Source organism: Dryobates pubescens, chromosome Z (assembly GCF_014839835.1).
Source record: "Dryobates pubescens isolate bDryPub1 chromosome Z, bDryPub1.pri, whole genome shotgun sequence".
Taxonomy (NCBI): Eukaryota; Metazoa; Chordata; class Aves; order Piciformes; family Picidae; genus Dryobates; species Dryobates pubescens.
In genome coordinates this window covers 87,467,600-87,494,446 of record NC_071657.1, presented here as the reverse complement: position 1 = coordinate 87,494,446, position 26,847 = coordinate 87,467,600, and the positions used below count along the sequence as shown (strand labels likewise).

The 26,847-nt window shown below is 46.7% G+C and overlaps 1 protein-coding gene across 4 annotated transcripts in view; it reads right to left on the bottom strand.

Annotated features, from left to right (window-relative positions):
• Positions 1–26,847, bottom strand: part of RUSC2 (RUN and SH3 domain containing 2) — a 70,900-nt gene that overhangs the window by 28,485 nt on the left and 15,568 nt on the right. For 2 of the 4 annotated variants that reach the window (XM_054177939.1, XM_054177942.1), the window contains exon 1: positions 15,132–15,240. The exons of the other annotated variants lie outside the window; for them this stretch is intronic. The gene's annotated coding sequence lies outside the window, so the exon portion shown is untranslated. Of the gene's footprint in view, positions 1–15,131; positions 15,241–26,847 lie in introns of those variants that run through there. 4 annotated transcript variants of the gene reach the window in all.

Genomic DNA, 26,847 nt, shown 5'->3' with positions numbered 1-26,847 from the left:
AGTATGGCTTTACCTAGCAGCTGTGGGCATTGGTTCTGCCAGACTGCCAGAATGGCTGCATCTGCAGGGCTGTATTACATTTAAATCATGCAGTCCCACATGGAGTTTAACACACTCTGCAAGCAACCAGCTCCAAAATCAAGCACAAAGAGAAAAGATCCCAGTAGCACCCTGGTTTTATCATATATGTTCTTCTTCACAGCAGACAGATAAATGGCTTTGCAAATGCAGCTATGCCCAACAGCTTGCTCCTCCTAGCTGTGGGTAGTTCTGTGAAGACCAGAAGCAGTAACTGAACACGTAGCAAAAATCTTCTCTCTCTCCAAATCAGGAAAATGCCATAAGCAACTCAATGCTCTGGGCCTGGCCACACCCTGATTTGGTGATGACAGCCTGCTACAAAGCAGAAAGACTGAGTCAAACAAAGGCAGCATCTAATAAAAATGATGCATCAAATTTATCCTGCCCTCTGAAGGGTATCAGGACTACATACACTCTCGCTGCTGATATCAAACTGCTTACAGGCCACAGGCTGAATTTTACAGTCTTCTGAGGTAGCTGAAGAAGAGGACCCTGCAACACACAGATAGGAAAAGGGAATCTGTGTGATTACTGTTCAGAGTGTGGATTTCTTGACCCTTTTTGGCAGATCCCTGAACAAACAGGTCCTCTATAATCATGCCAAACACTGTCTGAACCTCAGCAGAATTCAGGGTAGGTGAAAAAAAACCAGGCAGGATGATGGAACAAGAAGCTTCTGAACTGGGAACAAATCCTTGGACCACAGCAAGACTCTGCAAGATTAGAAAACATGTTTTGCACTTCGCAGCAGGTCTGGCTATGACCTTCCTGCTCAAAATGAGTCTATCAAGAATGCTTTTCTCAAGAAAGACAAAATCAAAGGCAACCATTTCCATCAGCTCAGAAACAGAAGGAAGACAAAGATCTAATGGACAGATGAATGTATTTAGTCTTCAAAGATAACTGCTACAGAGAAGTTTTGATGTCAGCACAGGAGCATGGGCATCTGTGGACAGAATAAGAGGTGAAGCCTCATCCTCCACTTCTGCCAGCAGAGTTCAAATGGTTGCATGAGGTCTAATAACCCCAAAGCAGGCAAATGAGTGACCAGCTGTTCCATTCTCCCACAGCCACAGGCAGCCTCCTCCATATAGGAACAGTTTATGTCTAGAAGCAGGTTTCATAACCCACCCACAGAATGTTAGAAGCCTACATGATCATATTCTTGACATCTTCTAGAGTATCCCTTTTTTTTTTTCCCCTCCTGAATTCTTGCAACTTTTAAGACTTGCAACTTCCTGAACCAGTGAGTTCCACACCAAATTTCACACCACAGTATTTATCAGTCCTTTTGGACACACAGGCATTTAACTTCATTGCTTGTCCTTGGGCTAGGGCAGGGAGAATATCCTATTTTCTAGTACATTTGCCACCCCCCAGAGCAGTCCCAAAGCTTTTCATTCTGCTCATGTACATGAGTATTCCCAGATCCTTGATCCAGTTGCTAGCCTCCCTCCAAGTGTCCTCCTGATGTGTGGGTGTGTTTGTATAGTCGCATGGCTGGTGGCAAGGCAGAACTCAAGGGGATCTGGATAAAACCGCAGCATGAATTTACGCCACAGAATATTTTCCATGCAACAGAAGTAACAAAAGGCAAGCCAGAGCCTTAATAAAATACTTATGAAGCAGAGCAGACGCTCCTAATGATTACACATACTTTTCTTCTGAGAGGAGAAACTTATCCTTCGCAGACGCTGGCAACCTAAACCGAACTCGGCTTGTAAACCTCTATTTGGGACAGTTTATTTTAGGATGTCGCTCCACAAGACAGCTCGTGCTAATTAGGCTTGGAGTGACCGGGCTCAACAGAGAGCATTAAGGGTCTGACTAACTAAATCTGATAACCCTGGATTAACCAAGGTCTTCTGCTGAGGAAAGTCTTCCTGGGCTTCAGAGGATGGATATACCTGTTCACTAAAATGAGGACAAATGGGGACGATCTTTGCTTCTGTACTGAAAGAGCAGGTTAGGGGCCCAGCGGACATACCGAGACTAGTGCAGGGACAACCACTCTGCTTTTAATGTCTCTGAGTGTCTTTGAGAGGGCTGGGGAGACACTTTAAGACTGTAGGCTTCCAGATCTTCCCAGTTAGGACATGTTCAAATTTGGACACTTCCTTTCCCGGAGCTGTTGTGCCTTTTCTGCGCCAGATGGCTAAGAGAAAAGAACAAGTACCTCCAGCAAGCAGTGAGGAAAAACCTGCCTGTCCTGCACTGAGATGGACCTCAGGTGCTTGGTGCCATGGTTTAGTTGACTACATAGTGTTGGATGATAGGTTTGACTCAATGATCTCAAAGGTCTTTTCCAACCTGGTTAATTCTATTCTATTCTATTCTATTCTATTCTATTCTATTCTATTCTATTCTATTCTATTCTGCCGGCACTATTCTATTCCATTCCATTCCATTCCATTCCATTCCATTCCATTCCATTCCATTCCATTCCATTCCATTCCATTCCATTCCATTCTATTCTATTCTATTCTATTCTATTCCATTCCATTCCATTCCATTCTATGCTATTCTGTTCTGTTCTGTTCTGTTCTCTGGCTCTGACTCTGCAGCTTCTGAAGATACACTATAAATATACTTCATAGTCTTATTCACACAAATGCCAAGTCATTTGGGACTATTGCTGGGCTTTGAAGTTTGACAGCAAGATTCATGGAATAATTAACCACAGTATGTGAAAATTACTCACATTATCAGTTTCAAATCCTCCTCAGTTTCTGGGGTACTTCCACGTTACAAGCAGGGCACCTCATCAATCCTTATTGACTTTCTCTAGACCATTAATTATTTCCTATTGCAAAACCTACAGTTTCCCATTTAACACACATCAAAACCATTGCCATTATTTCAGTCTTTCCTCTTATGGGAGTTTTACAGAAATTGTGCAGTTTCCTAGTTAGTTTCTCAACTCTCACCAACTCAGCAGTCTTGCTTCTGAGGTGGGCTGACTAACTGCATGCAGTTTCCCAGTCACCAGTGGGATGTCCCCTGCTTTCTGTATCAACACTACAAGGTGCATTTTTGGGTAAGAAACTGTCTGTGCTCAGAGAGCTGTGGTGAATGGGGCCAGATCCTGTTGGTGGCTGGTTACAAGTTGTGTTCCTTAGGGCTCAGTATTGGGGCCAGTCTTGTTTAGTATTTTTAACAATGACCTGATGGAGTGGGTCCAGAGGAGGGCTATGAAAATGATCTGGGGGTTGGAGCAGCATTGCTACGAGGACAGGCTGAGGGAGCTGGGTGTGTTTTGCCTGGAAAAGAGAAGGCACAAGGGAGACCTAATAGCAGACTTCCAGTACCTGAAGATGGCCTACAAGAAGGATGGAGAAGGACTGTTTATAAAGGCCTGTAGTGATAGGATGAGGGACAATGGCTTTAAACTGGAGAAGAAGTAGATTTAGACTGGATGCTGGGAACGAGTTCTTTACTATGAGGGTGGTGGAACACTTGAACAGGTTGCCCAGAGAGGTGGTTTGGGCTCTATCCCTGCAGATATTCAAAGTGAGGTTTGACAGGGCTCTGGGCAACCTGATCTAATTGAGCATGTCCCTGCTTACTGCAGAGGGGGTTGGACTAGATGGCCTTTGGAGGTCCCTTCCAGCCTGGACCATTCTATGACTTTATGATCTGGATGAGGAGATTAAATGCTCCTTCAGTAAGTTTGTAGATGGGTAGTGGGTAGAAGTGTTGATCTGCTCAAAGGTAGGAAGGCTCTGCAAAGGGATCTGGACAGGCTGGATCAATGAGTTAAGGTAGCTGTATGAGATTCAACAAGGAAAAATGCTGAGTCCTGCACTTGGGTCACAACAACCCCATGCAACACAACAGGCTTGTGGCAGAGTGGCTGGAAAGCTGCAAAGCAGAAAAGGACCTAGGGTTGATGGTTGACAGCTAGCTGAACATAAGCCAGCAATGTACCCAAGTGGCCAAGAAGGCCAATGGCATCCTGCCCTGTATTAGAAAAAGTGTGGCCTGCAGGAGCAGGGAAGTGATCGTGTGCCTGTACTTGGCAGTGGTGAGGCTGTACCGCAAATACTGTGTTCAGTTTTGGGTCTCTCAATCCAAGAAAGGCATTGGGGTGCTGAAGTGTGTCCAGAGAAGGGCAAGTAAGCTGGTGAAGGATCTAGAGAACAAATCTTATATGAGAAGCAGCTGAGGGAACTGTGGTTGTTCTGGAGGGAACCCCCAGAAGAGGAAGCTCAGGGGAGACCTCATTGCTCTCTACAACTGCCTGAAAGGGGGCTGCAGTGAGGTGGGTGTCAGTCTTCTCTTCTTCCTAGTAACAAGTGATCGAACAAGAGGAAATGGCCTCAAGGTCCACGAGGGGAGGTAAAGATTGGCTATTAGGAAAAATTTTTATTACTGAAAAATTTTTTATCACAGAAAGTATACTGAAAGCCTACTGGAATAGGCTGCCTAGGGAGGTGGTGGAGTCACCATCACTGGAAGTGTTCAAAAAGCATGCAGACGTGGCACTTTGAGAGATGGCTCAATGGCTATGGTGGTGTTAGGTCAACAGTTGGACTCGATGATCTCAGAAGTTTTTTTCAACTGAAATGATTCTATAATTCTATAAGCAACCATATCTTTTCATTATATTTCTTATATACCTTAACATTCTTATGTAGATGCTCACCAAGTAAAGCCTCTCATGACTGGGGTGACATCCAGGTACTTTTTGACAGTTTACTGACATCAGTTTAATGGGTTAGAATAAAATTTAATCAGTTTAATGATTTGGAACCTTAAAAGTGAACTATCTTCTGTTACATACATTTGCCTAACTTAGCTTCAAGCTCAAAATCATTAAGGTTTACAACAAGACTAGCCTAGAAGAAACCAGGGGATTTTTCTTACATATCTATTCTCTAAGGGGAAAAGTTTCATTTCACTGGCTGTAGAGTGTGGTTTGGGGTGGAGGGTTGCTCCCTCAAGTTACACAAATTCTCAGTATACTCTTGTGAGGAGAGGTTTCCATGACCCCATGGAGGACTTTGTGGTCCTCCAAGAGATAAGAAAGTCCGCAATGTCTAATGTCGGGGCTGAAGGACATTTCCCTAATGAAACTGCCTGATTAGATCAGGGGTATGGTAGCTGGCCTCCGAGAGGGAAAATTCCCCTTTTGATTTGATGGGCAGGCTAAGAGATTGTGGGTTTTTTAACTTCTAACCTCAACTCATGCCAAGGTGAAAGCAGACAAGCCAGCAGACCAAAATACTGGCTGTGGGACACACTCTGGCAGAGAAAGCAGTTCTCTCTCAGTGTCTCCAGAGCAAGCACAAACACATTGCTTTAGTCTGGGGTGTCTCTCCATCCTGAGTACAAAGTCATGTCATAAATGTAAAGCTTGGGAGATATCAGGGCTTTGGAGATTTGAGGCGTTCTTTGGGGTCTCTGAAGCTTGTGCAAAGTCACAAGCAAAAGCACAGATAATAGAAACCTCAATGGATGCAAATTACTATCAATATCTCAAATTTGTTGAAATATAAACTGAATGACATGTGGCTAGAGCATTGCCACCTTTGTGTGCTAACCACCCTCCTGCCACTGCCTGCCAGTGCTGGGGCATATCTGTTTCTGGCAGTTCCTCCCCTGCTCCTCTGTTATTGTGCCATGAACTGGCTAGCCTTACTGCACCAAGAGCCTAGAGACTTCCCAGAATATCTGAAGTGCTCCTGTGCTCCATGCAGCCTCACCCTTCCTCTGACTCCCCCAGAAACAGACAGGAAACAGGGAAAGGAAGCACATGGGAACAAAAAGGCTGTCAGGCTTACTGTAATAAGTACTCATCACCTTCAGAGTGCTTTATAAATACAGTAACTATAAATAGCAAGTGCCTGCAGAAATAAAAATGAAGCGTATGACAAGGAGGTGAAGGCAGAAGGAGACATCTGGATAAGTCAGGTGCTCTCCTCAATAGCCATTTCAAGCACTACGACCTGCAGCTGGATGATAAATCTCAGCAGCAGGTTAAGTTTGATGCCTCTGCCTGAACAAGACAAAATAGCTTGTTGCCAGTAGAAAATCACAGTATCAGAGTATCACAGTATAACCAAGGTTGGAAGAGAACCCAAGGATCATCAAGTCCAACCTGTTCCAACAGACCTCACAACTAGACCATGGCTCCAAGTGCCACGTCCAATCTCCCCTTGAACACCTCCAGGGACGGCGACTCCACCACCTCCCTGGGCAGCCCATTCCAATGACGAATGACTCGCTCAGTGAAGAACTTTTTCCTCACCTCGAGTCTAAACCTCCCCTGGCACAGCTTGAGACTGTGTCCCCTTGTTCTGGTGCTGGTTGCCTGGGAGAAGAGACCAACCCCTTCCTGTCTACAACCACCTTTCAGGTAGTTGTAGAGGGCAATGAGGTCACCCCTGAGCCTCCTCTTCTCCAGGCTAAACAATCCCAGCTCCCTCAGCCTCTCCTCATAGGGCTGTGCTCAAGGCCTCTCCCCAGCCTTGTTGCCCTTCTCTGGACACGTTCAAGTGTCTCGATGTCCTTCTTAAACTGAGGAGCCCAGAACTGGCCGTGGCCAAAGTGCAGCACCTGGCACTTGGACTTGTTAAATGCCATGTCATTGGACTCTGCCCATCTGTCCAGTCGGTCGAGGTCCCTCTGCAGAGCCTTTCTACCCTCTAACTGACCAACATCTGTTCCTAACTTGGTGTCATCTGCAAACTTGCTGATGACTGACTCAACCCCCTCATCCATATCATCAATGAAGATGTTAAAGAGCATGGGGCCCAGCACTGATCCCTGGGGCACACCACTGGTGACTGGCTGCCAGCTGGATGTGGCACCATTCACCACCACTCTCTGGGCTCGGCCCTCCAGCCAGTTCCTAACCCAGCACAGAGTGCTGCTGTCCAAGCCACGGGCTGACAGCTTGGCCAGGAGTTTACTGTGGGGGACGGTGTCAAAGGCCTTGCTGAAGTCCAGGTAGACTACATCCACAGGCCTCCCCACATCCACCAGACGGGTCACCTGATCATAGAAGGAGATCAGGTTGGTGAGGCAGGACCTGCCCTTCCTAAATCCATGTTGGCTGGGCCTGAGCCCTTGGCCATCCTTCAGGTGCGCAGTTATTGCCGCCAGGATAATCTGCTCCATCACTTTCCCTGGCACTGAGGTCAGGCTGACTGGCCTGGAGTTTCCAGGTTCCTCCATCCGTCCCTTCTTGTGGATGGGCACCACATTGGCCAGCTTCCAGTCATCTGGCACCTCTCCAGTGAGCCAGGACTGGAGGAAAATGATGGAGAGCGGCTTGGCCAGCTCATCTGCCAGCTCTCTCAGCACCCTAGGATGGATCCCATCCGGTCCCATGGACTTGTGAGTGTCCAAATGGCTCAGCAGGTCCCGAACCAATTCCTCATGGATTTCCAGGGCATCACACTGCTCCCCGACCCTATTACCCAGCTCAGGAGGCCACTCATCCTGGACTCCTACCTTGCTGTTAAACATCCAGGCAAAGAAGGCGTTCAGGACCTCAGCCTTTTCCTTGTCTTTGGTCGCCGCGTTCCCCTCCAGGTCCAGTAAGGAGTGCAGGTTCTTCTTGCCCTTCTTTTTAGTGTTGATATATTTGTAAAATTGCTTTTTATTGTCTTTCACAGAGGTGGCCAGCTTCAGTTCCAACTGGGCCTTTGCCTCTCTAATTTTATTCCTACATAATCTGACCACTTCCTTGAACATACCTCGAGAAGCCTTCCCCTCCTTCCAAAGGTGATACAGCTTCTTTTTTTCCCTTAACTCCTCCAGGAGCTGCTTGCTCATCCAGGCCGGTCGCCTTCCCCGCCGGCTCATCTTTCAGCACATGGGGACCGCCAGTTCCTGTGCCTTCAAGAGCTCCTGTTTGAAGTAGGTCCAACCCTCCTGGACCCCTCGGTTCATGAGGGTTGGTACCCAGGGAACTTTACAAATAAGTTTCTTAAAGAGGCTGAAGTTTGCCCTCCGGAAGTCCAAGGTGAAGGTTCTGTTGGTTCTCCTCCCTATCTCCCTGCATGTTGAAAACTTCACTATCTCGTGGTCACTGCACCCTAGGCAGCCTCCCACGGTCACATCTCCCACTAGCCCTTCCCTATTGGAGAGCAGCAAGTCAAGCAGAGCCTGTCCCCTGGTAGGCTCGCTTAACAGCTGTGTCAGGAAGCAGTCCTCCATCTGCTCCAGGAATCTTCTGGACTGCCTTCTCTCTGCTGAATTGCGTTCCCAGCAGATATCTGGCAGCTTGAAGTCACCCACAAGGACAAGATCTGATGATCTTGAGACAGCCTCCAGTTGTTTGTAGAATAATTCATCAACCTCCTCATCCTGGTTGGGTGGTCTATAACAGACTCCAACCAGGATGTCAGATTTGTTGGGCTGCCCTCTGATTCTTCTCTTCTCTTCTCTTCTCTTCTCTTCTCTTCTCTTCTCTTCTCTTCTCTTCTCTTCTCTTCTCTTCTCTTCTCTTCTCTTCTCTTCTCTCCTCTCCGTTCCTTTTCCCTTATCCCTTCTTCTCTTTCCTTTTCTCTTCTTCTATTTTCCCTTATCCTTTATTCTCCTTCCTTTTCTTCTCTCTTCTCTCTTTTCCTTTCTCCTTTCTTCTCCTTCCTCTTCTCCTTTTTCTCTTCTCTTTTCCCTTCTCCTTTCTTCTCCTTCCTTTTCTCTTCTCTTTTCCCTTCTCCTTTCTTCTCCTTCCTTTTCTCTTCTCTTTTCCCTTCTCCTTTCTTATCCTTCCTTTTCTCTTCTCTTTTCCCTTCCTTTTCCCTTCTCTTTTCCCTTCTCCTTTCTTCTTCCTTTTCTCTTTTCCCTTCCTTTCTTATCCTTCCTTTTCTCTTCTCTTTTCCCTTCTCCTTTCTTCTCCTTCCTTTTCTCTTCTCTTTTCCCTTCTCCTTTCTTCTCCTTCCTTTTCTCTTCTCTTTTCCCTTCTCGTTCTTCTCCTTCCTTTTCTCTTCTCTTTTCCCTTCTCCTTTCTTCTCCTTCCTTTTCTCTTCTCTTCTTCTCCCTCCTTTTCTCCTTTCTTCTCCTTCCTTTTGTCTAATCTTCCTTTTTTTTTTCCTTTTTTTTTTTTGCTTTATCTGCTGATATAGCCACCATCGCCCTGTCTTAGTAAGAAAGAAAAAACCTCCAAATGACTGGCTGCAACACAGCTGCAGTGGAGAGAAGAGTTTATGGGGGGTTGGAACTAGCTGATCATTCAGGTCTCTTCCAACCCAAGTGCCACTACACGCCATATAGAGAACGACCAGGGGATCAGGCCCAGTCAGCATGGGTTTATGAAGGGCAAGTCCTGCCTCACCAACCTGATTTCTTTCTATGACAGGATGACTTGACTATTGGATGAGAGAAAGGCTGTGGACAGTGTCTGCCTAGACTTTCAAAAAGCCTTTGGCACTGTTCCCCACAGAATTCTCCTGGACAAACTGGCTGCTCATGGCTTGGATGACCACACACTCTGCTGGATAAAGCACTGGCTGGACAGAGAGGCTGAGAGAGCGGTGGTCAGTGGAGTTAAATCCAGCTGGTTGCTGGTGACAAGTGGTGTTCCTCAGGGCTCAGTGTTGGGACTACTTCTGTTTAGCATCTTTATTGATGACCTTAATGAAGACATAGTGTGTCATCAGTAATTTGCAGATGACACCAAGGTAGGTGGGAGTGTTGGTCTGCATGAGGGGAGGGAGGCTCCACAGAGGGACTTGGATAGATTGGATCCATGGCCACCGGTAATGGGATGAGCTTCAACAAGGCCAAATGCCAGGTCCTGCACTTGGGTCACAAGAACCCCAAGCAATGCTATAGGCTTGGGGAAGTGTGGCTGGAAAACTGTCTGGCAGAAAGGGACCTGGGGGTTCTAACTGACAAGCAGCTGAATACAAGCAAGCAGTGTGCCCAGGTGGGCATGAAAGCCAATACCATCCGGGCTTTGTATCAGAAATGCTGTGTCCAGCAGGAGTAGGGAGGTGGTTGTCCCCTTGTACTCAGCTCTGGTGAGGCCACACCTTGAGTATTGTGTCCAGTTTTGGGCACTTCAATACAAGAGAGATGTGGAAGTGCTGGAGCAAGTGCAGAGGAGGGCAACAAAGCTGGGGAAGGGTCTGGTGAATAAATCTTATGAGGGTTTAGTTTGGAATAGAAGAGGCTGAGAGGAGACCTCATTGCTCTCTATGACTACCTGAAAGGATGTTGTAGAGAGGCTGGTGCTGGTAATTAGAGATAGAACAAGAGGGAACAGCCTGAAGCTATGACTGGGTAGGTTTAGGCTTGACATTAGGAAAAGATTTTCCCAGGAAGAGTGGTCAGGCATTCAAATGTGCTGCCCAGGGAGGTGGTTGAGTCACCAGCCCTGGATGTGTTTAAAGGTTGCTTGGATGTGGTGCTTGGAAATATGGTTTAGGGGTGAATCTTGTAGAGTAGGGTTCTCTGTTGGACTTGGTGATCCTGAAGGTCTCTTCCAACCTGAATGTTTCTGTGATGATTCTGTGATTCTCTGAATTTACAAATCTATGAATGAATCTATATGCTTGCTCACGTGCTCATCTTAACACAGGTATCTTTGACCCACTTCTCTCGAAAATGAGCATTAAAATAATTTTCACCAAGGTAGGAAACTAGAGCAGAGCCTGGGACTAGAGACATTTTGACAGCCTGATTCTTTCTCTTTGGAGAATAACCAATGCTAAGATGAGTGAAGGAAACCTGCTCAGCAGACAGCACAACAAGTTCCTGCTAAAGCTAGTTACCAGCACAGCTGTCATGGGTCATTGCTATGGATTTCACCCTCTACCAGCCAAGCTTTTTCAGCTCCTTCAAGCCTTATCCTGCAGTCTTTTGCATAGCTCTAGAGCTTTTGGCTCTTTTGGGCTTACAAACTAGACTACAAGCAGCAGTTTATCCACACCAGAACTCTTCCCATGAAGTAACACGTGTAGAAGACATGAGCTTTCCCACAACCAGCTGGATTTCAATGGCTTCCACAAGCATGAAGACAAAATCTTCTTGTCCAGTATTGTCCTGCAGTTCCACAGATGACAAGGAAGCACTTCCATCTCCAGTCCTCTGTGCCTCACCTGTCTGGAGAAATCTCTGCATCTCTCACTTCGTGTTTTCTTTTCTTGGCTTTACCCAGCACTCATGTCTATCACAACCTTGTCTACCAAGATTTATTGTGCAGCATGTATGATACAGAAGTGGGTTAGAACTGAATATGGTTTGGGGCACAGGCCCTATGAGGAGAGGCTGAGGGAGCTGGGGTTGCTTAGCCTGGAGAAGAGAAGGCTCAGGGGAGACCTTATTGCTCTCTACAGCTACCTGAAAGGAGGCTGTAGACAGGCGGGGGCTGGTCTCTTCTCCCAGGAAACCAGCACCAGAACAAGAGGACACAGTCTCAAGCTGCACCAGGGGAGGTTTAGGCTGGATGTTAGGAAGAAATTCTTCACAAAGAGAGTGATTGCCCATTGGAATTTGCTGCCTAGGGAGGTGGTGGAGTCACCATCACTGGAGGTGTGTAAGAAGAGACTTGATGGGGTGCTTGGTTGATTAGGTGGTGTTGGGTGATAGGTTGGACATGATGATCTCAAAGGTTTCTTCCAACCTGGTTTGGTCTATTCTATTCTATTCTGTTCTGTTCTGTTCTATCTCAAGCTGACACAAATTATACTAAAGAGAAGGGTAAAAAGTAAACAACTCTGTCATGAAACCTTTTTAATTTTTGAAAGAGCAGATCTCTGGCTTATCAGGGAAAACAGTTATAAAGCCAACAAGGACAAAGAGCTTGGAGAAGTGCTACAGAAAATACTTTGAACATCACAGATTAAAAACAAAACAAAAGAAGAAAACCAAAACAAAACATCAGGAATCACTGAGAAAGGTGAGGAAATGAGAAGAACAGGGCTCGTGATCAACCTGAATGAGTAACTGCATCAAGAAGAATATTAATGGTTAAGAAGAATAGCGGAGCTGCAGCGATAACAGGTCAGACAATACAGAGGAAAGGAAATGAGTTTTTGAAGTGGAAACAAATTGCAAGAAGATGAATGCACTTAAGACAGAGGACAAGACATTCTTGATTCTAGAGCAATGGAAGAATAGTTGCGTGATTGGAGCTGGCAAGAGGGGTTTTGAGAAAACCACCCATGAGGAAAATGAGGAATGGAAGGAAGCTGTGTGGCTGGTGGATAATAAAGCTTAAAGACTGCACCTGTCCAAAAAAAGGAAGAATTTAGAATGTTAGATTGCTCAGTTTGCCCTTAGTAGTACATAAGGCTTTCAGAAAACATTGGGAAAGAATAATAAGACTGGGAAATGAATCAAAAATCAGGCAAAGCACAACATGGGGTTGCAAAAGGAAGACTACTGTCTAGCTATCTGGAATAGCACCAGAGTGAAATCTTTACTCACCAGGAGCATCACACTGGAAGAAAATTAAGAACAGAGGTGTGTGTAGGCCATTCCCTTGTCTATGGCATAGTTTCCAGGGATACCTGCACTTTCTGCAATGCAGGTCCACATGCCTTGGATCTAGAGATCCATTTGCACTTTATCTCCAGCATTCTGCACTGATGCAGTAAGTTAGACACACAGAAGCAATTCAGTCAGCTCCAGTCACTAGAAGCTTTTGCCCATCTTTTAAGCACCTCAAAGTAGAGATTATCTGTGCACTCTCACTGCTGAACAGATGCTCTTTTAAGAGTGGCACCTAGTACCCAGGCACAGATTCTGTATCCTGGGGAGCGTTCCCATTCCACACAGCAAAGGCAGCTGCATCACCTTTGTCTCCCTTTACAATTGAAATAGCATTGCACACACAAACAGATATATCCTATTGCACGCCCGCTGTCCCACGATGCACCCACAAACATTGCCATGCTGTTGTTACCACCACCCCCAAGCTCCTGCAGGATCCTGTTCTGCAGCTGCACCACAGTCTGGTACACACCTATGTCCTGCTTCCTGTTCCCATCAGGCTGAATGGAATAGAGACCTGGAGACAATGAGAGGGTTCCCAGATCCCAGGGTGAGCTAGGGATGAGAAGGAGCTGCAGCTCAGGGAGTCCTATGGTGCTCCCAGCACATAATCACAGGAGCTGAACTGTCAGACAAACAGACTCTGGTTTGTGATTTTGCTGGAAGCCCTTTCTTTCCCACCTGGCACCCTGCACTGAAACTGTGTACCAGATGCATCCTCTTCACCAGGTGAAAAAGGGCAGAAAGCCTTGCCACTCCATAGGCATGGAGAGGGAACAACCACCTAAGAACCAGCAGCAGCAACAAGATTCCTTCAGAAAACTGCTGCAGAATAGGCTGTGCTCTCATCTCCACAAACCCCTTGGGGTGGCACACAGCATTGACCATCTCAAGGAACACAGTAGAAGGCTGGAGAATGACAGTACAAACAACGTATTGGCATGGCCTGACAATGACAACCCTGAATTTCCTCCTCTGTGTCCTCTACCACTGATCTCTGACCCCAAACCCCTTGCTCCTCTAGTGCTGCAATGCCTCTCATACCTGCCTCTTCTGCTCCTCTGGTTTTGCCAAACATTTACCATTTTATCTACATTTTTCCTGCCATCTTGTTGCTCCTGATAGACCAAAGCATGCTTTATCTGAATTATTCCCAGGTCACTGGCAAAGGGCAGAAAGTTTTTGTCAATAGGTTAGACCTGCCAAGATCACTCTTTAGCAACACCGGCATGCAAGACTATAGGTATCTGAAGGTAGGAAAAGCAGGTCTCTATTTCCCCCATATTCCCTGCAGCTTTAAGACCCCCATCAGTCCAGAACCTGTATGATGTGTTCCTCAATAGCCAATACTAAGGTAACCCTCATTAACACCACATTCTCCCCAAACACCTGCAATTGCAAATCCACATGCTCAGAACCTTCCACAGCCCCCAAAGATTGCAAAGGCTATTTGCTTATCCCCTTTTGTTCCTACATTCCCATGTGTACATTGCCCTACAGCCACATTGCTTTACCACATATACCAAAACATCATTCTTTTACATCTTTGCCCTATTGTTTCCACTGACTGCCATCTGAGTATCTATACCCCTGTACCACATATATCTTTCTCTTTGTTCAAGTCCTTCTCCTTCCTGCATTTCCAGAGGCAATTTGGTGGAAGGATTTGTGCAGAGGGTGGGGGAGGGAAGAAGGAGGAAGGCAGGGAGGGAAAAGAGGGATTTGGCTATAACAAGACCATGTAATTAATCTCTAGTAGCTGGTACCCAGCCTGGACCCCTCGTTTTGGTAATTAAAAGTAGCATTCCTTCATTCCTAGATAACCTTTCTCATCAGTTCTGTAAGAAGAGGCAGGGAGAAAGCATCCATTTACACAGCCAGCACAGACACACCCTGGTTAACACAAAGGACTCCAGCCTGCACAGAGCCCATGTATCCCTTGCCAGAATAACAGGGTTTTACCTGTCACAATATTTTATCTTAATACCTTTTGAGCAATTGATTTATATATATATATATAAAAAAAAAAAAAAAAAAAAAGGAAAAAAAAAAGAGAAAGAAAAAAGGGGAAAAAAAAAGGGGAAAAAAGACGATGACAAAAGCCTCACTGACAGCAGCCTTTCCTCTGTCTGCATCCTTTGTTTCTGGCTTTTCCTGGATGCATTGTCTGTCAAAACGGCTTTTGAGCTGCACAGCAGCATCACTGCCAGGGATGCACAGCAAGCAGGGTAGCTGGTGGGACCACAACAATCCCTGTGGGCTCGGCTGTCATGGCAGGCACAATGGAGAGCTATGCATCAGCACTGCCAAGGCGAAGCGGGGCTCACCTCTGCACAGCAGCCCCGGACGTGACAGCCACCGTGACAGCTACAGTGGACAAACACACATTCTGCACAGCACCATCAGCCTCACACCCATTATAACCACAGCAGCTCCAAAGCAAGGCAGCCTCTGAATAGGCAAAACAACCCCTAAATCCTTAAGCTTCAGCGTGCAGCTGGCAATCTCTATGAAAGCAAACCAGGCACTCTGCAGGGCAACAACCGTCCTGAAAACCATCAGTGCGACTAACACCCACCCCAACCATTTCTCCATCTCACCTTTCCACAGATCCTTCATTGCCTGTCTCCTCCCCGGCACTGCGGAGCGCTCGGATTCCAGCAGGATCTCTGCTCTCTCACCACGAAACACAGGGTCAGTCTTTTTTGATTTATTTATTATTTTTTTTCACAGCTGCATCCCTGGCAATGCAGAAGGTCTGCGCAATCACATCACCAATGCTTCTGCTGCTGCTGCTGCTGCTGTGACGCTGCTGCGTGGAGAGGAGCAAGCATGCCCACAGCACCCCCGCTCCAGCTTGCAACCAGTCCCTGCAGGACGTCAGACAAGGCAGAGGATGGGAGGGAGCAGAGATGGAGAGGAGGGGAGATAAGTCGTGGTGGAAGATGGAGGATTGACTCCTACAGGAACGGAGAAACCAGGCAGGTAACAGGAGGAAAAATAAAAACAGGAGAGCCCATGCCATAAAATAGAGCTGAGGCAATCTATTCTGTGGTGAGCTTGCATTTCAGATGCTGTGTCATTCCAAGGCTGTCTGATCCCTTCTCCTGGTTTTGCAAAGGAAAGCAAAGGGAACTGGACTATTGTGTTCCTACCACTGGCAATGGCAGCTAGAACCCTGGGAGGTAAAATGCTAGTCGACAAAAGCAAAATGGAGGAGGAGAAGGGTAGAAAAACAGAGAGTTTAGAGATCAGGAACAAGCTTTTTGAAGCTTCTTTTACATTTCTGTAGCACCTGGTCCTTAAGATCTTCATCAACACTATCTACACAGCATCCCTGAAATACTGTCACCCCCAGAGTGCTTTCCCTGGTGTTGAACCTACCATCTGCCCCACCACTGGCAGTCCCTGCTGTCATTGGGAATCTGGCATCAAGATCCCAGCAACTATTAACTACTGTTTGTGACTGAAGTGCAGACCATAACCTGGGCTGAATTCCTGCCTCTCTTCAAAACAATCCACAGCAGATCTTCCTTTTTGAAACAAGGAATCACCACCTGCAAAAGGCCAGGCTCTCTTGCTGTCCTGGGACTATGTGAAAGGATTTTTCCATTATCCCCTTGCCACTAGAGGCAGCTGCAACCTGCTCCATAGGTAAGCCAGTGCAGCTCCTGGCAGGGCTCCTTGGCTTTGCCAAGGAACACGTACAACTAGTTTTGTTTTTCTACCACAGCCTGGGCATGACCACACACCCCAGAAAGTCAGCTGTGCCAGGGGAGACGTTTCTAGCACTGGAGCAGCTGTCTGAGGCAATCGTCCTGACAGGACCATTCACATTATTGCACTTTGCCATCTAGATTCACCCCTACAGCCACCACCCAGCAATGAGCTAAGCAGAGCTCAGAAAATGGAGCATCCTCACAGGAGAAATTAACCCCTACAAGCCTGAAGTGAACCCCATCTCCCAGCTGAGATGCAACTAAGTCAGAGAAGAGGTAAATTGCCACACAGACACGCAGTTCAAAGAAATGAAGAACTGTTACCTGTCTGAGCAGCCAACTAATTAAAAAACCCAACCCCCAAACACAAAAACCAACAACAAATAACCCAACAGCCCAGACAACACAACACTGTGTAGAAGTTTCTGCCTCCAGAGATGCCAACATAAAAAGCTATGCCAGAAAAATGTTAGACTCATTACTGGAAGCAGTTGACAATTGTCTTGGATTCCAGACTATGAGAAAACTTTAAAATTAACCTCTTCTGGTAACATTCAAATCAAATTTCTGACTGAAAACCCAGGGACTGGTGGGTGGCTCCCCATCAGTGAACACCAAGGGTTCCAGAGGCAGAAGTCCCAGATGTTCCCAGCGCTCCCTTCCAGTGAGAAAACAGAAAGGACCTTGGGCTGCCTGTGGACTGTGTAGCCTGTCTGCAATGCACTGGAGCCAGCATTGCAGATGTGGCTCTGCTACTCACCTCCAAAACACTGAGTGATCTCTCAGCTCATCCCAGACCCCAGGCCCTGTGGTACTTTACGCTCCCAAGCCCACAACTTGCTTTTCCTTGGATGCTCATGACCTGTTCCACCACCTGGTCTGTCCCATTCATGCAGCAGGAACGAGCCCCAGGGAAGACGCAGGAGTGCGTGCCGTACCTCCATGGCTGCCCATTGCAGCAAGCAGAAAGCTATCCCTCCCAGGCTCTGCTCCCCCTGAGCTGCAGTAAATGAGACTATTTACTGAACTCCCATTAGTGTGCAGCCCCTGGACCCCCGTACGGCCAGCCCCATTGTATTGTCAGCATTAATTAAGGCAGGCTCAAGCAGACATCTCCGGCCTGTTCAGCTGGGACAGTTAGGGAGCAGCAGCAAGGAAGGAGAAAGAGTCGCAGCTGCAGAGCTTCTGTGCAGAACAAGGAGCATTTGTTACCCAGGAGACTTGTTCCCACAGCAGAGAGGAGAATGGAAACTATTTCAGTGCCCTCCCCAGTTCTCCATGAGCATTGCCAATGCTGACGCCAGGAGGTATAAATGCTGGCAGGCTGAGTGGTTGCCTGCATCCCTGTCCCTGCCACAGGACACTGGCATTAACCAATTCACTGACAGCAATGCCTGCCTTGTGTAGCAATCATGCACATCAGAGCAAATGGAGTCAGCAGGCTGCTTTGCTGAAAATCAGACAAAGCACTGAAGCAGACAAGGGGCTCCCTCAGAAACGTTCTTATTTACAACTGTGCTCCCAACACAAACATTTTTATCCTCCTCCCTAAAACAGTTATTCAGCACATTCCTCCCACCTCAAGCTCACATGGCCTTGCACCCCTGCAGCAAGCACCCCTTTGCTGCATCCCCCTCCCAGGATCTGCCCCTCTCAGCAACAGCAGTGAAAACTGATGGGCTGTTCTAAAGCTTCATAAGAAGTAAGAGATTACAGGCACTAATGAGGAAGAAGACAGCTCAACCCTGGAGGCTGTCTTCTAAAAGATGTCTTCTCTTTGATCACAGAGACGAGCTGAGTGAGAAGGGGAGCATAGCTGACTCCCCATGCAGGGAGGGGAAGAGGGATGACTGCAGGCTGCTGACTGCACTCCTTAGAGAAGGAGATGAAGATGCCATAATATGCCTGTCCCTACAGTAACAGAGGTTCTTGTCCTGCTTGGCCTGGAGTGGTAGGCATAGGTGCTTCCCACACCCCAGCACTGTAGGGTGTACCTTGGCAGGGGAAAATTACCACATCAGTGTCATTACTTACAGGCATCCCAGGTACCAGGGAAGGTCTATACCCTCTTGCCTTTTCTCTTGCTCCAAGAGTGTGCAAATTCAATGCACAACAAGTTCTCTCATCTGTGAATCCCAGTAAGGAGGTGAATCCTGTTCCCAGAGCCAGGCTGCAGCACCACTTTGGGGAAGGCCCATGTGCTGCACTCACTCTGGACATGACCCACGGCCCATGTGTCTACCTAGTGCACTTGCACCAGAACACACACAGACCACCTAGAATCATAGAGTGCTCTGAGCTGGAAGAGACCTTTAAATAAAGGTCATCAAGTCCAACTCCTCTGCAATAAGCAGGGGCATCTTCAACTAAATCAGGTTGCTAAAAGCTCCATCCAACCTGACCTGGAATGTTTCCAGGGATACAGCATCTACCACCAGCAGCCCAAACTCCTACCTCTTTTGCTGCAAATCTGCTCTGGTGATCCATGATCTCAAAAAAGCCCAGCCCCAGATCCCAAGCAGCTGCCTGGGCTGTGGCTCTGAAACCAGGCACTGAGCAGAAACAGGTCTTTAATCACCCCTCACAGTCAGGTGTGATGCACAACCTGCCCACACTTGTAACAGCCAGACAGCACCAGGGCTGCCACCTCTCCAGCACTGGTCACAGAACAGGGAGCTGCCTGCTGCCTCCTCCTAAAGGACGGATGTTTGGACCTAGCCCTTCTTATCTTCAGCATGCCCATGTCCTTCAAATAAATACGAAGTAGTACGAGCAACACCAAGCTCATTAACGGAGGACCATGTGTGCCTAGCTATCTGCCAGTACAACAGCACAAACATGCCTAGGATAACAGTGTCTGGGTCATCATCACCCCATTTGTAGCATGGCCACAGCCACAAAAGGGATGGACATCCTCATTTTTCCCATATGCTGGACCACTCACGAGCAAGGCTGGAGCAGGTCAGTGCCTTCCCACCATACTCGCTCATTGCTTGTGAAGGAAACCTGAATCCTCAAGACACAGCAACCCATCCATCACCACCGAGGCCTTTTCAGCAATGCCAGAGTGAGGGATATTGTTCAGAGCTGAACTAAGAGCATGGTCCTGCTCAAGAGGAGCAAGTGGCACCAAAACACAGAGACCAAAAGAAAAGCAGAAGGTGCTTAAAACTTCATAAAAATCCTCAGAAAGGAAAAGCAAAATAATTCCCTGTCCCTGTAAGCCCTGCCCTTGAAGGTCAAACAATCTCTCACTCTCAAACATCCATAGATCAGTACAGGCTGATCATTACCAACGTGTGCTCGACAACTTTCTATTCAGTGGGAACAAACACAGGAGCTTTTGGATAAGGGCTCAAAAATCAAACTGGATTGTGCTGTTGCACATTAACGTAGTGCCAAGGCCTACCCTTGGTCTATACTTTTCCCTAGGGAGTCTCTAACTGATCCCCCTCACTAAGCCTGCCTTCTGAGAGGATCTGAGGACAGAGGCACAGGAGTCTGTAGGGTTATGCCAGCCACAGACACCTTTGCAGCAGCAGGATGCACCAGCCTCCCCTGATGCTCCTGTACCGGTAAGCCCTACTTGCTGCCCAGAGCAGCAGTCCTGATTTCTTCAGGGCTAGCAGCACAAGGCAGGAGTCATGCTGCCAGATAGGAAAATGGCTTAAGAAGAAAAACTTGCTTCTGATTCTTAAAAAAAATGTAGACACTTCTTGTTGTTTACTAACTTATTTTCTAAGATAATTATCCCTCCAAATTAACTGCTCTGGTGTTTAAGAACATTCTCCACATTTCCAGCTTATCTTTATCCATGCACAGCTCCCTCCTCTTCACTCATGTTCCAAAAATGAGCTTTAACGTCAGCATTTATCCAGTCTGCGTTTAAAGTTATATCATCTGAGTTCTTTAATCACTTCACATTAGGTAGGCTCTTCATTTCTTTGATCATGCCAGTATCCCTGACCCAGTTTGCACACAGCCTTCAGAAAGCCACTGGAAATGTAGTCTGCCAAGCAACATTTCACATGCCTTAATACAATAAAATTTCTCCCTCTCTGTTACAAATATTTCCTCCAACATCTAATGTTGGGTGGCATTTACCTTTTTCACAGCTGCATACTAGCTGCTCACAGTTATCCTGCACATCACTGGACCCTGGGTTTTCCCCCATCTCTCTCACCTTCCCCAATGAGTTCCCAGTTGAGTTAAACTTCTTGCTTAATTGCCATGCAATTTTGAACTATTCAGTTTACATCTGTATTATTTAAATCTGTATTAAGGATATCCAGGCTCTTCCTACTGAGTAACCCTGAACTGGCTCTGATGATGCTTCCTAGCTTTGTGTCTTCAGAGAACATCACTAGTAAAATTTCACTTTTTAATGCTCAGGGTATTATTTGATGTACTGAATAGCTTCCATTTCAAGGTTACTCTATGAACAACTTCTCTTTAGAACAGTAGCTTCTCTTCCAACATTCCTCTTGCCTTCCTCAAGTCTGTCTACTGCTTTTTATTTCACAGAGAGTATTATAGATGGAAGAAGTCCATACAGGTTCAAGAAGAGGCATGGCAAGCTCTTGAGAAATCCATTTCAGCTTCCTAAACAGATAAACTATAACAGACTTTAGAATACATAGAATACATAGAATAAACCAGGTTGGAAGAGACCTTCAAGATCATCGCGTCCAACCCATCAACCAATCCAACACCACCTAAACAACTAACCCATGGCACCAAGCACCCCATCAAGTCTTCTGAAAACCTCCAGTGATGGTGACTCCACCACCTCCCCAGGCAGCCCATTCCAATGTGCAATCACTCTTTCTGTATAGAACTTTTTCCTAACATCTAGCCTGAACCTCCCCTGGCGCAGCCTGAGACTGTGTCCTCTTGTTCTGGTACTGGCCGCCTGGGAGAAGAGACCATCATCCGTCTGTCTACAGCCTCCCTTCAGGTAGTTGTAGAGAGTAATAAGGTCACCCCTGAGTCTCCTCTTCTCCAGGCTAAGCAACCCCAGCTCCCTCAGCCTCTCCTCGTCGGGCTTGTGTTCCAAACCCCTCACCAACTTTGTTGCTCTTCTCTGGACTCGTTCCAGCAAGTCAACATCCTTCCTAAAACTTTGCAAATTCCCTGGAATGAATAATTATTAGGCTATGATACCTGCTTGTCCTGTTCTCCCTTCTCCCTCGCTGATCACTTCCAATCACTTTTGGGAACATCATACTGGGCAGGGTGGTTCCTTTATCCAGTCACCATCCTGTTTACCACCTTCCTGCATTTGGGTCAAATTCCCTGTATTGCTCGTGGCTGATGCCTCACTGCCCAGGAACAGAGGCTTTCACAAGCTCCATAAAAAGTCAGAACTACCAGATAGGACTCGTCCTGGCAAGGCTCCCCTTAGGGGTTGGGCTGAGTTCCACATACCACTACAGTACTGAGACATCTATGGGAGAAACAGTCACAGCCTACTGTCTGCCTCCAGGCCCTTCCAGCTCAGGATTTCAGCATGTTCATATTCTCTTTCTAGGAAAGTGCTGCTTTTGCATGCATTTTGCATGCATGATACTGGGGCAACCAGAAGATAGGAATCACTTGCAAGGCCCTAGGAAAACCGATCCTAAAACTCCAGTGTCCACCTTTTAGCCCTAATACACAGTAGTGCCCAAGCAAGGGCACAAAACCCCCCCAGCTGAATGCTTTTAGGCAGAGTGAAATCAGGACAGAAACAACAGCACAGCTCCTGAATCATGCTGGAAGCCTCAGCTTCAATCTGACAAACCAAGCTCAGAAAACTGAATTAAGAAAAGTCTGAACATAACTGATCCATCTTGAGATATCAAAGTATTGAAGCAGGAGCTCTAAGCAGGTTTTTTTGTTGAAGCAGGTTGCTCTGTTTCTTCAAGCACTCTGTCAAATATTGATGATACACTTGAGTAGAATTATAAATTCCTTCACCCATCAAAGGCTTCACAAAAGGAGCAGAAAGAGTATTATTATTTAAAAAAAAACCAACAAAACATATGTACTTTCTAATCTGGCAATCAAGTGCTCTAAGCAGTCCATGGTAACAGTGGACATTTAGGTGTTACTGGCTTCACTCCTTTTGAAATTAGTTTCCAAACTAGGATCAATACTGCCTCTACAGTGCAATTTACCTAAAACAATAGTTTCACCATTAATTAATAGCTCCCTACTGCCACAAGGAAAGCCTTAAGCTGCCACAGTCTATACTGCTGAATTTGGCAGCCCTAGTTCTGCTGTATTCACTGGTGTTTGTATTCTGACCTCAAATAAAAATTATGTGTTTCCAACTAAGCAGCTGAAAAGCTGCAAGGTTGAGCTGAAATTACATCCCCAAAATGGTTCACAGTCTACACTGCTGTGTACACAGCATGCACTGCTCAAGGAAGGTGACTGTTCATGGTTCCCATGATGTACACCAAAGTGACATCCCCATTCCACTCCTGGGGCATCACGCAGCTGACTCAAAGTCAGGGTGACTGCACTGCAAACAAGCAGCATATGACAGAGACTGCAATGGAAGGCATGCAGCAGGGAAGGGGCAAGCAGAGGAGAAAAACATCACTGTTTGACACACAAGTGGCCACATTCAGGAATGGAAAAAGCCTTCTGTCCTCCTACTTCAGCACTGACTCATAAATATTCCAGTTTTCCAAGGCAACAGCAAGAATGAAAACTGCTCTGGATTTCACACAGAAAATCCACACTCACCTCTGTGCATGCCAAGGCACTCCCCTGCCATCACTGCTCAGAGCAACAGCAAAAGCCAAGCAGTGAGATCTGTCAGCTCCCCACAAAGTGAGACCTCCTGTTCTCAAACACTCTCACCTTTGCAATGAAGTCCAAGGAGCACAGAACCATCAGACATGTGATATTAATTATGGTTGTTTACACTGATTTCACCCCACCATGTTTCTCCATTTACAAGCCAAACTGGACATGCAGTGCTGCTCTGAAGTGTTACCTTCTCCAGCTGGCTCTTTCAGCAGCAAATAAAGCAATGTTTAGACAGCTTGTGCTTCTGTAAAGCATTCTGTGGTCAAAAGAGACCGCTGAAGCTACACTCAAACCCCATGAACTAGCAGCAATGCTAGAACACAACACTGAAGGACTCAGGACTCTGGTCCTGAGCACCTGGAAAAGCTGTAAGGGGGAGAGAAAACAGGACCACTGCAAATCTCTGCCAAAACCCCTCTGTTATGCAGGTTTGTAGCTAAATCCTGGAAACCCTGTCTATCACCTCTGCATCTCACCTGTTGGCTCTCAGATGGAGTGGTTATTTTTAACTCTTCATCTGTAGCATTCACAATACTGATATTGTTAGCTGAAGGGGTAAGGTCTATACAGAAACATCAAATTGACATAAATCACCAGCATTGCCATGACACTTCAGACTGCACATCCCCCACAGCCATCATGCATGACCTGCTCATTCAGGAGGGATCTGTGGTTACCACAGATCACAGGCTGAACTTGAGTAATAGTGGCATTTTGCTTTGAGGCAGACAAGCAGCATGCAGAGCTGTATAAACAGCCATGTCACGTGAAGGACATGGAATAATCCTTCCTCTGTCCAACACCGGCACATGCCTCATGGACACGTCCTATATGGACAAGCCAGTGAGAGTTCAAAGTGAGGAAGGAATAAACTGCAAAGCAAGTGGGTTAGCTCTCTGTAGAAAACTAGGGGCTACACAAAAGCAGTTCTAAATTCCATAAAAGGCTCCTGCCAAGAGTAAGTGAACAAGCTGTTCCCCACAACCCTGACATAAGGAATAGCCTCCTGAGGGCAGACAGGGAAGTTTGGGCTTGACAGGAGGTAGACAGAACTAATCATTCATTATTTCACCACAGCATACAGGAGGTAAGATTAATTTTCTTAATGTTTTGCACAGCTCTTTCTGTCTCAGATCTTTGCCTCACTGACACAGAGGCACACACTCCTGCTACTTTTCAGAGGCCCTTAGGGCCAGAAATTGGAAATTATTTCTTTTTCTGGGTTTGCTGCTGAAGAACTGCTCATCTTAGAGTCCTGGCCAACCCAGTGTGCCATGGCTTCAGGACATACCAACAGAGGAAAGGGACTGGACTGCTAAGATGCAGGATGCAGCAGATAAAGCCCTGGTTGCTGGGAGCCTCTGGAGATAAAATACAATACAATACAATACAATACAATACTAAAAAAAGCAACAAACAAACAAACAAACAAAACCCCATACCCAACCAAAACCAAAGAATGGCACAGCTTGAGTCTACTCTGCATGGGTCAGGGAGATGTAATTATATGGCTTCTGGAGGTGTTACTCTCATATGATTTCTGTTTGACTCAGAAGCGCAGGAAGGCTCTAATGCAGGATTAAAAGCTATGAGCAGTTCATTCTGTGAGGCAAGACACCTGGAGAAATGGAAGCATGCTCCCAGAATGACACAGAAAACCGACAGATACATCCCATCTGGATGGGCATCCCATGCCAGCTGATCCAGTAGCTAACATGCCTGGCTATTAAAAACATACTCCAGGGTGTTTTTTACCTAAATGAAATATGCTCAGCACCAGCTTCCAGATGGTGAATGCATCTACCACAGTGAGGAGACTATTTACCATTAATTCCTGGTGTTGAAGATGAGCCTTAACCACAGCTGAGAAGCTCTCTAACTCTCTGCATATTTCCCCAAAAGGGAATGATAATGAAATGTTTAGATGGCCTTCATGTCTGTGTGAGGTCTTGGAGATGAGATGTTGTACCCCCCAAAACCATGTGAGAAAAGGATGGGAGAACAAAGTGCTGCATCTTTGAAGGCCACTGGGGAGAAGGGCACCAGGTAAAACACAGATAAATCAGGGAGCTTAACAAGGCAGGGTGTGGGAAAGTGGAACTGTACATTCACATAGGTGTCAATAAACAGCCACTGGCCCCATAGGTCTTGGTCACTTGGCTTTACACGAGGCCACCTGGCTCACCTTGGAGCTGTGGTCCTGCTCTCATTTGGTCTGTTAGTCATGGTGGTGGAGCCACCTGGACTGGGACCACTACCCTTCTCACAATTTGGTGGCAACCCCACACTTACTATTAACCTTTTAACCTTTTAACCAGTCAGCTGTACTGGAGGTCTCCACGTCAGGTCAGCCCAAGATTAAACAACCTTTTGGCAGTATCTGCTTATCAGTGCACACTTAACTGACACAGAGTCTAATCTGCAGCCACCTAGCTGCTGTGTAAGCCAGCTGTACAAGGTCTACCTCCTCCAAAAGACATGTTCAGTCAACAGGCAGCCATCTGGTACACAGGCAGATGCAGAGCCAGCACTGAGAGGTATGTGCCTGCCCACTGCGTGATGCAGTTGTACTCGGGTTGGAGGAAGACCCACAGTGAAGTAAATGCTATAGGGATAAAGAGGATCCATCCCTGCCATGTTCATCAGAACAGAAAATAAAAGCTGGCAGAGGAACAGCACCAGCAACCAGGCAAGCCACAAATGCAAAGCAGGTCACAGGAGACACCTGACAAATGTGCCAAGCTTAGACTGTGCTAGACTGAAACAGGGATCAGCTTCCTGTCAAGCAAAGAAACAGCTGAGGTGGAGTGCTCTACAGGGCTCCCCATGGAGCCATCCTAGCACTTCTGGAGCTGCTGAAAACTGTGGTATCGATCTGTGGCACTGCACAGAAGACTACTAAGAAACACCCAGCCAAGAGGTGCTTAAAGGTGATAAACAAGGTCATGTGTTCCTTTGTACCCCAGACACATTCCAGTCAGGGGAACAAGAGCATGCCAGGGTGGAAAGAGCCCTGTGAGGTACAATGATACACAAAGCCTTGGCTCAGGGCTAGTAATATGTTGCAGCTCCTTTACTGGCTGGACATGGAAGAGAAACAGGAAGAAGCAAAGGAACGGAGGAGCAGGAAGCCCCTTAAGAAGGACTGATTTCCCAGAACATCTTTACAGAATCACAAAATTGTCAGGGTTGGAAGGGACCTCAAGGATCATCTAGTGGCAGCCCCCCTGCCATGGGCAGGGACACCCCACACTAGATCAGGTTGCCCAGAGCCACATCCAACCTGGCCTTAAAATCTTCCTGGAAAAACAGAAGCCTGCTTCTCATCTCCATTACTTATTTCCATCTCTGGATAATTCTGAAGTCTGTGCTCTTAATACATATTTACTCCACCCTCTGCACAAACCCAACATATGCCCCTCAAAACACAGCAAGGATAAGAGAAGATTAACTAAATTGTGAGGTGGGGAAGAGAGCTAGCAAGGAGTGAGCATGAAATGCAGCAGTCCAAGCCAGAAGATGAATGACTGCTTTGCTCTCTCTCATTTTCAATGCAGTCAGTCATGATGTTCTAGCAGGACCTGCTCTCCATCCCTGGGAACATCAGCCAGAATTAGCAATCCCATATCAGAGGAAGTAAAGCATGGAGTGCCAAACAGTGCTTGTGACCTTTTTAGCAATTTTGCATGCATGCTGCTTTCACAGCAACTTTCTGTATCAGCTTAAAATAAATCCAGTCCTTCTGAAAGTAAAGTATTCAGAGATTGCAGAAGCATCCATCCCTTCCTCTACAAAG